Genomic DNA, 9,458 nt, shown 5'->3' with positions numbered 1-9,458 from the left:
ACTAACAATATATAAAATGATAGAGAAGCGCTTTGTCGCTGCAAAAACCGGAAAATGATGGACTCAATCTACAGTTTTTTGGAATTTACTTTGTACATCTCCGGAGAAAGGTAAAATACTTTAATTATGACATAACTCAAATTCTGAGTTTTATAAAGAAAAAGTCTTTTTAATTCAATTTAGGATTGAATCTAGACAAGGTGAAAACATTTGCGTCCAGATTCATGATAGGAATTTGATTTTTATCGATTGTTGTTTTGGTATCCAGTTACAGCAGAGCGTTAATGTCTTTTATAGCATGTCCTTTAACTGAGTCCTTTCCAAAAGATTTTCTGGAACTTGCAGTTTTTGTCCGCAACGGTGAATACTCATGCGGAACATACAAGAGATTTGTCGCATGCAAAGAGATCATGGTATGTATTTTGAATTTAAAAATTTATACTTCGTATATGGAACGATGTCCCCTTAAGTGATTTTTTAATTTCACGATTTTTTCATTATAACGATTGTGTTTTATATTAAATTCCAGATATCGAAGTCAGAAAATATTAAAATTTTTAGGGAAAACATTCTCTCCAATAACAACTTGATGGATATAGCAAAAGGCATTAAAAAGGCACAGAATGAACGATTTGCATATATATTGAATAAACCTGTGTTAAATCAGTACATCTGTAAAGTAGAAAGCCATAAATATGTGATTTCGAAAGATTATTTTCGTACATATAAGATCACTTATCCAATCAGAAAGAATTTCCCATTTAAGAAGGATATATCTAACAAGTAAAAAATTAATAAATTCATTTATTTTTAATGTCACAATAAAGATTTATTTTTATATATTTAATACAATCATATTCTAGTGTAACTAGGATGTTTGAAGCTGTAATTTTCGACAAACTGTTTCCTGGAGAAGTTGAAGAATTCCAAGAATCATCAGAATTTCAACCGTTGTCAATCGAAAATATTAAAATTCCTTTGTTACTTATGGGCATTGGATATCTGCTGTCTTTATTCTGATAAATCGTTGAAATAATTTTAACAAAACTAATTAAAGTTATCACCTGCAATCCACTTTATTAATGTAAAATCACTAAATATAACTAATATAATCATTCTGCTGATCATTTAAACAGAGAGAAGATAAAACTTTATATTTCATTTATTCTATTTATTAATTATACTCGACAGAACAGAGAATTATTTTAGTAATTGAATATTTGAATTTTATTCTTGACATCGCAATATTCTATTTAAAATACGTACGGAAAATTCAAATTCATTACGATATTGGTATTAATTGATTCTAAATAATATAATTCCTTAAAGCAATACTTATATATTATAATTAACTTTACAATTTCCAACTTTATAATGTATCATATTGTGTAAATTTATTTATGTTAAAAATATCGCAAAAATTTCATAGAAGCACTTCCATTTGCATGGAAATTTTTTCGAAGATTAATATGGATTTAGATATATCTGTTGTTGGATAAATCAGTGTTTGAAATATTTATATACGTCACGTACCGTAAATACTACTATCTTTGTCTTGTTAAATTAATCATTTGTTAATTACATATATCACAAATCAACATATAATATACACATAATATTCAAACATACTTTTTAATTTATTTTTAAATAATATTCTGTATCTTGTACACTTTATAAGAAGTAAGAAATAAACGAAAATTTATTTTACAGCTCACTTGATTTATTGTTATTTCTTATCATATAATAGAGATGAGAATACACTTGCTAATTCGCTTCGTGTTAAAAATAGATTATCCTAATTATAAGCCGATAATCACGATATAAAACAAATTATACACCAGCTTATATTTCAAATAAATTATGTAAATTCAACTCAAATTTTTCAGTAGTAAAAGATACTGAGACTCCTGACTAGATATTCTAAACGTTTTCATTTTGATAACATTATTACTGATTTCAGATTGAAAACTTACATTACACTAAGTTACCTAAACAATGTAAACCTTACTGTGTTTGATACTTCTGAAATTAGTATCATAATATTCGTTTCATTTTAAATGTTCTGAACAATTTACAGCTTTGAATATTTGCTGTACTTTCTTTTCTCTGTTTAGCGTCCGGACAGAACAAACTTCTTTTTCGATCGTTGTTGTTTTTTTTACAGGGAGTTTTTAGTCGTAAAGATAGTTCAACAGCAGCTGGACAGGTAATCTCACGTGCATTCCTGTTGGGATTCCTGCCAATCCTGCTAATTTGTCACTTGCTGATTTCGCGCAGAACTGATCCCGCACGGAAAACCCGATCTCTTCAAGAAGTAGGGCAAATCATGTTTTTTTCGCACAATTTTGTTACTCGTACTTGAAACTATACTTACTTAATTAATGATTATACAAAGTGAATCTGCTTTATTAACAATCTATGACGTACGGCACGGAATATTGTGGTACATCAACAGTAGTTTTGTGGAGGCCATGATAACTTCGATGTAGCTTTCTGCCATGACCAGATTTCGCAACTGCTGATGAAGGAGTTATACGATTTACTGTAGTTCATCGTCATTGATGATGAGACCGGCAAACTCTTCCGTGATCTGCAATGTCCTGGATCTAAGTTTTACGGGTGAATTCCCAAGCTATAGGTAATCAACAAAATTACGATGTGCTCTATCGTGGTCCATTATCGGTTAAGAGGTCATCAGGAGTTCCAAAATTAGAGAATTGTCGTTTCCGTATTTGAAAGTATTCGTCAGAAATAAGAAATCGGAGATATCCGGCTATTTACAATTAGTTAATAATGAACTTCTTGTAGTTTCAACAGAGCAACGATTACAATTTGCTTCTTTCGATTCGGCTTTCGACGTAGTTTAATTCTCCCTTTATCGTTATCACGCGAATACATTTCACACGTATGACATTACTAACGTAGCTGAGAAATTGTTCGAACCTTTCACACGAGCTGTTTTCCGGCGAAATGTAACAGTCCTTCACATCGTAGTGGGTGGTTATAGGTTCGCATGGTCTTAAAGACGTTCGAATGGAATGCTAAGTTATAGGCTGCTAGAATATTGGCTATGTTTTCAATTTATGATTTTTGCGGAAGTGATGTTGCAGTATATAAATTTTATACGTTTTTCAAAACAGGATTTCAAAAGGATTACAAGGGGGTATTGTTATTGAAATCGAACAATTATTTCAGAAGTTACGACCATTTGAACTTTCAGACACTTGAACCATTTATCCGGAAGAAATCCGATCGTTTATCCAGATGATCATACTGCATCTTAATCGCATCAAACCTGTGAGTAAAAGTCTTGAATTTTACTGTTATCGGATCAGCAGTTTTCGAAATATCGCGTACTTCCGGTAAAATTTGGTTGATTAATTGTGGGCTTCCGGTTATGATTTCGAAAAAAAATTTTGGGCAGTTTTAAGAGGAATGTAAATGTAATTTTCTATCAAGTCTCATTTGATTTGGTGCAGTTAAATTTGAATTATGCGGATTCTACTAAATTTTCCATCTCAACAAAATGAAGTTCTATGGCATTGCCTTAGTAGAAAGGTCAATGATTTTTGGTAAAGTTCGATTAATTTAATGGAAAGTGCGATTATGATCTTTCTTTTCATATTTTCCCTAATAATTTATATATTTTTGAAATCGACGCGACTAGAGGAAGACGATTAGCCTATTATTGATATTATTGGATGTCTTATTTTCAAAATTTTATATATTTTTCGCTTATTTAGCTATCTCTGAACTGTTGGCTGTTGGTATTTAGCTGATAATTTTGTTTTGAGCATTATATTCTTTTATTTTCTTATATTGTATTAGATATTAAACTTTTTTTACTAAGTTAAATAATGTGGGATGCACGGAACGCATCTGTTTCTGCTGTCCGCTTACGGCTAATGAAGTTATTTTTGACCTCAAGAAGTATATTGCAGAAAATGCTAATGCAAAATTTTCCACAGCTAGACATACTGACTATATCTTGGATTGTATTAACCGCATCATTAATATATATGAACAAAGTTTCGTACTTAATATGCTACGAGACATTTCAGGGAGGATCGACCCTATGAGTGATGTCAGTGTGAAAAATGATAGTATTCTAGCTAAACAGGATGAGATTCTCGAACGTTTAAACGCTCTTGATGCTAATAATAATAATGCAAATAACACTATTATTCATAATACCCCCAAGCTGTATACTACAGCGCTCATGGGTGGGAGTAATCTCCCTACTAATTTATCAAATAAGCTGAAACATGCACCTTCTGCGAAAAATGTACTTCAGATCTATGATTCCAACGATAATAGAAATAGTGACAACGTTGTAAAATTCTTAAAAGATCGAGTTGATCCGTAAAGATAAAGATTGAAGTCGATAGAGTATGCAGAATTGGTAATAAGGGTATTGCTGTCCTGGACAAATTTGTTCAAGAGCACATACCTGATGTTCACACTAGGACACCAAAGAAGAAGAAACCTCATTTGATGATATTTTCCATACCCAAAAATGTAACTACTGAGGAATTGCTCTCCAATCTCTGTCATCAAAATGAATCATTCCATTCTTTATATACTGAAAAAAATTTTAATAAAGAATTTCGATTTAAGTTCAGAACTGGGAAAAAAGGTGGTGATTTTCAGAATTCGGTAATAGAAGTGTCACTATCAATGCGTAGGCTTGTGCTACATTTGGGCAAGTTAAACATTGGCTGGTCACGCTGCAGGGCTGTTGACTTTTGTCCAGTCCTGCAGTGTTTTAAAGGTTGCCGTTTTACACACAGTTCCAGAGAGTGCACAGAAAGTAAAATCATTTGTAGTCACTGCACTGGGAATCACTTGTATAGAGATTGTCCCAATTTTGAATAGTTTCCCATATGTATAAATTGTAAACACAATCATATTAAAAACAATTCGCACAGTGCTAGAGATTCTTCGTGCACAGTATACCAACGTGTTAAAGCAATTGATAGCCAGACGATTATGGGTCAGACTTATAAGAGTGGTATTTCTGTTATGGAAATAAATGTCCAAAGGAGTATTGCAGCCAGTTCTCTTCTAGCTAACGAAATTCACAAATATGATTTAGTTTTGATCCAAGAACCTTATTGTATACAGGATCAGCTTGCCTCTTTTTCTGTTTATTGTTTTGTTATAAACGGCACTAACTGTAGTTACCCAAGGTGTAGACAATAGGGACAACCACCCAACGGCCATCCGGCCGTCTGGGTGGTGTCTATTGTCCTGTATAATAACATACCAATACTACATTTGTTTTCTTTCAGCACTGAACACATTGCTTGCATTGAGACGCATATTGGTTATACGAAATACATTATTATTAAAATTTATTGTCCAAGGCCCCAGAACTTCAACGGATTATTGAATCTTACCCCTATTGTAAATTTATCATTGCAGGAGATATAAACTCTCACTCTCCGACATGGGGAGGTGACACTATTGATGATAGAGATGAAGCATTTGAGGAGTTTCTTGCATTAAATGGTTTGCTTATTGTAAATGATCCTCACTCTCCTCCTACTTCTAACAACGAAAGATATTTCTCCTGGGTGGATATTACTATTTGTACTAGTAGTTGTTTCTCCTTTATTGCTGATTGGCTGTATTGAACGAATTCCGATAATGAATATATTACTTTTCGGGTTTGTTATTGTTCTATTTGTCCACCCGTGGCCTGCCGGGCAAGGTTCAATCCTTTTCGTGCTAAATGGACAGAAATTGCTGAATATCTTTATTCTGTAGTTCATCTTCCTGATTGTAAAACAAGAGAGGAGGCAGAGTTCGCAATTGATCACTGCATTAGGTATATAAACTTAGCATGTGATATTTTCATACCTAAGACTTTTTCAAAGCGTAGTCTTGTTCCATGGTGGAACGAAGGACTTACCGCACTACTCAAAATTAATAATCACCTACGCCGAAAGTGCAAACATTGTCGTAATCCTACTGTAAGAGAGAGGCGACGCGAAGAATATTTACAACATCAGCGCGTTTCTAAAGAATGTATACTGAAGACTAAATTACAATCTTGGAAGGGTTTTTGTTCTCGTGCGTCAGATAACCCGTGGGGTTATCTCACTAAAATTTGCACAGGAAAACTGAAGAAGAATACTATTCTTACGACTTTTAATACTGGTACTACAAACCTACAGGTCTCTCACCTTCTCTTCTGCTAGCTCACCCCCGTTTACATATAAAGAGGTAGATGCAGCTTTCCGTGATTTAAAAAAATGTAAAGCGCCTGGCATTGATGGTCTGACAGCTGACTTTGCAAAAATGCTTTGGAATAGAATGCCTCATTCATTGTTCAGGCTTTATAACATGTGCTTGCAGTTTGGGATTTTTTTGAGATGTGGAAAATTGCGCAAATTGTCCCCATTCCAAAATCATCTACTTCAAATGATACTCGAGCAATACCTCTTCTACCGATATTAGGCAAAATTTTGGAGAAGCTGATGACAAATCGCCTCTCACGGCATTTAGAATCTTCATCGAAACTCAATAATTTTTAATATGGTTTTAGGCACCAGAAATCTACCAACGACGCTATTGAAATGGTGGTTGAAACTACATGGAACCTTTTAGAAACTAACACCTATGTACTGGGCTTGAGCTTGGATATTAGCAAAGCGTTTAATTCTGCTTAGTGGCCCTTGGTACTTCACCAGCTACGGATATTTGATTGTCCTAGTAACATCTGTCAATTATTTAACGATTATCCTCATAACAGGATGACAACTTTTTCTGTTGGACATCTTTCCTTCCATTGTAATGTTATGAGAGGGTGCTCTCAGGGCTCAGTCTGTGGATTTCTACTTTGGGATTGTGCTTTTCATCGCTTCCTTTGTCAATACTTCGGTCAAGACGCCTTAATTCCTTACGCGGATGACACGTTTGTTCTCTTTGGAGGGAAGTCATGCAGTAAATTGGAAACTAAGGGAAATCGTGCCTTGGTATGATTCACGAATGGGAGATACTTAATAAACTTTGTTTTAATCCCAATAAAACTAAGGCAATTGTTTTCAACAAGTCTGGACAAAGAAATCTATACGCACGTGTTTCTTCTCTTCGTATGGATGGACAACACATAGACATTGTGAGTGAACTTAAATATCTTGGTATAATTCTTGATCACACGTTATCTTGGAATAAACATGTCCAGTATATTACCAGGCATACTGGGCATATCATGCACGCTTTTGCTAAGGTAGCAAGATTTACTTGGAGACTTGGTGGTAAGGCTATGGGAGCGATTTATGATAGCATCTTTCTACCTGTCGTCACTTATGGGTGTGGATCTTGGTGTGCCATTGTGAAAAAAGTACACCCGAAACGAAAATTAATTTCGGCACAGTGTAGGGCTTTGTTGCTGATAACTAAAGCTTACAGAACTTCTTCAAATGCAAGCCTACAATTGCTTGCCCGCAAGCCGCCTATTGATAAGTATATCATTTACTTACAAAAACTTTGCAAATTGAAAAGGAGTGCTCCTCTTACCTCTCAGTCCGAGTACTTTACTGAGGAATCATGGGAGAAAAATATTCCCTTCCAACATACTTTAAGTCCTGATACTAATAACAGGTATATCGAAACTTCTGCTACAGGCTGTGCTATTACTATATTCACTGATGGCCCGAAGCATGAAAACAATGTTAAGGCTAGTTTTGTTGTTTACCGAAATGAAATTAAAATTTACTGTAACTCATTCCGTCTAGGCCATCTTTGTAACATCTTCCATGCTGAACTCTTTGGTATTTTGCAGGCATTTATTTGGTGTGAATGGGATATTAACAATACTGAAATCAGGAGAATTACTAATTCATTCTTCTCACTGCAATCAAAAAACCCTTTGCCCATTTATTGGTTTCTAATATTCAACGTATTCTTGTGGATTTTGACAATGAATGTTACTCTAACTGGATATGCTCACATAGTGAAGACTGGGGTAACGATCGGGCAGATCAACTAGCTAAAACAGCTGCTGTTGACCAGGCAAGCTGTCAGCTACAACACGATTACTACAAAGGTGCTGAAAGAAATACTTTGGCAGGAAATGCTGATGGAATGGCAACACGACTGGGATGATAATTAATCTATTACTAAACAATCTTTACCCAACGTTTTAAAATTTCTGCAAAATACCTGGATTTCATACTTTACAATTTTATACTGGCCATGGTCATTTTAATTCTTACCTTAATCGTTTCACGTCACATAATAATAACCTTTGTCATGTTTGTCAAATCAGTGACAGTATTTCTCACTATATCTTTGAATGCCCCATGATTGAAAGTGAAAGGCATTTTTTGCGCATTCTTCTGATTAGTAATAATCATCCTTGGCCCTGTGAAATTCAGGATCTTACATCTGACAAGAAAACTCATGACCTACTTTTTCAATTAATCGAAAAATATTTTCAGGTCACTACCATGTCTTGAATTTTGCCTCCTTGAGTACTTTCTTTGGTACTGGTATACTTTAGAATGGCTTTCTTTTTCAGCTGTTTTGGTTTGTTTATTCATCTGCTCCGCATTTGATTGGTTTATATTACATTACTGCATTCCTTGAAACTTGGTTATAACTTTATTTCCATCTATACGACTTTTTAGTGTTGGTAGGAACTTCTGGTTTTTTACATTCTGCCTGTGGATACCTGGTTATCTGTGCTTCACATCGTTACTGTTAAATCCGAAAATTCTGCTTTGAACTAATCGGTAGACATCGTATTATATCAAAGCAACTTTTATTGATACCTACGATCATGGTTTTTTGCGTTATATACAGTTCTCTGCTGATCGTAAAATGCTTTCTGTGGTTCTGGTTGTCTGTGACAATTGTAATTTGCGTATACATCGTTATCTGCAGACTACTGGGATACTACCTTTCAAATGTGTTTGTGCTTAACACTATCATCATGTGTTTGCTGGACTTCGTAACCTGCTCTATTAATGAGATGCAAAGAAGATTTAATCGGATAGCAGGGGACACTGCTTTCCAAATATGAGTTCATAATCATGTGTTTGCTGGATTTTGTGATGCGAGAAGAACTTTCTTACGCTTTTGTGCTTTATTGATTAGGCGCAATGAAGATTTAAATGGTAAGTACTTTCTCCTGCTATTTGCTCCATGGCTGTGATACAACGAAGATTTAAGTGGTGTGTGTAAAACTTTTCTCTGCTATTTTATCATCTATGCGTGTTGATGGTGATAATACTTCTGTGGCTCTGGACATCTACGAACATGGAAATTTGTGTATACATCGTCATCTGTGGACCGAAGGAGATACTTTTTTCCAAAACATGTCAGTGCTTAACATTATCATCATGTGTATACTTGATTCTGTGATAGGAGATAAACTGTCTTCTGCTACTTTGCTCTATTGATGAGGTGCTACGAAGATTTAAATGGTGCGAGTAAAACTTTCTCCGCTA

The sequence above is a fragment of the Centruroides vittatus genome, unplaced genomic scaffold (assembly GCF_030686945.1).
Source record: "Centruroides vittatus isolate TY-2023 unplaced genomic scaffold, ASM3068694v2 contig_221, whole genome shotgun sequence".
Taxonomy (NCBI): Eukaryota; Metazoa; Arthropoda; class Arachnida; order Scorpiones; family Buthidae; genus Centruroides; species Centruroides vittatus.
This window is presented reverse-complemented; position numbering follows the sequence as displayed.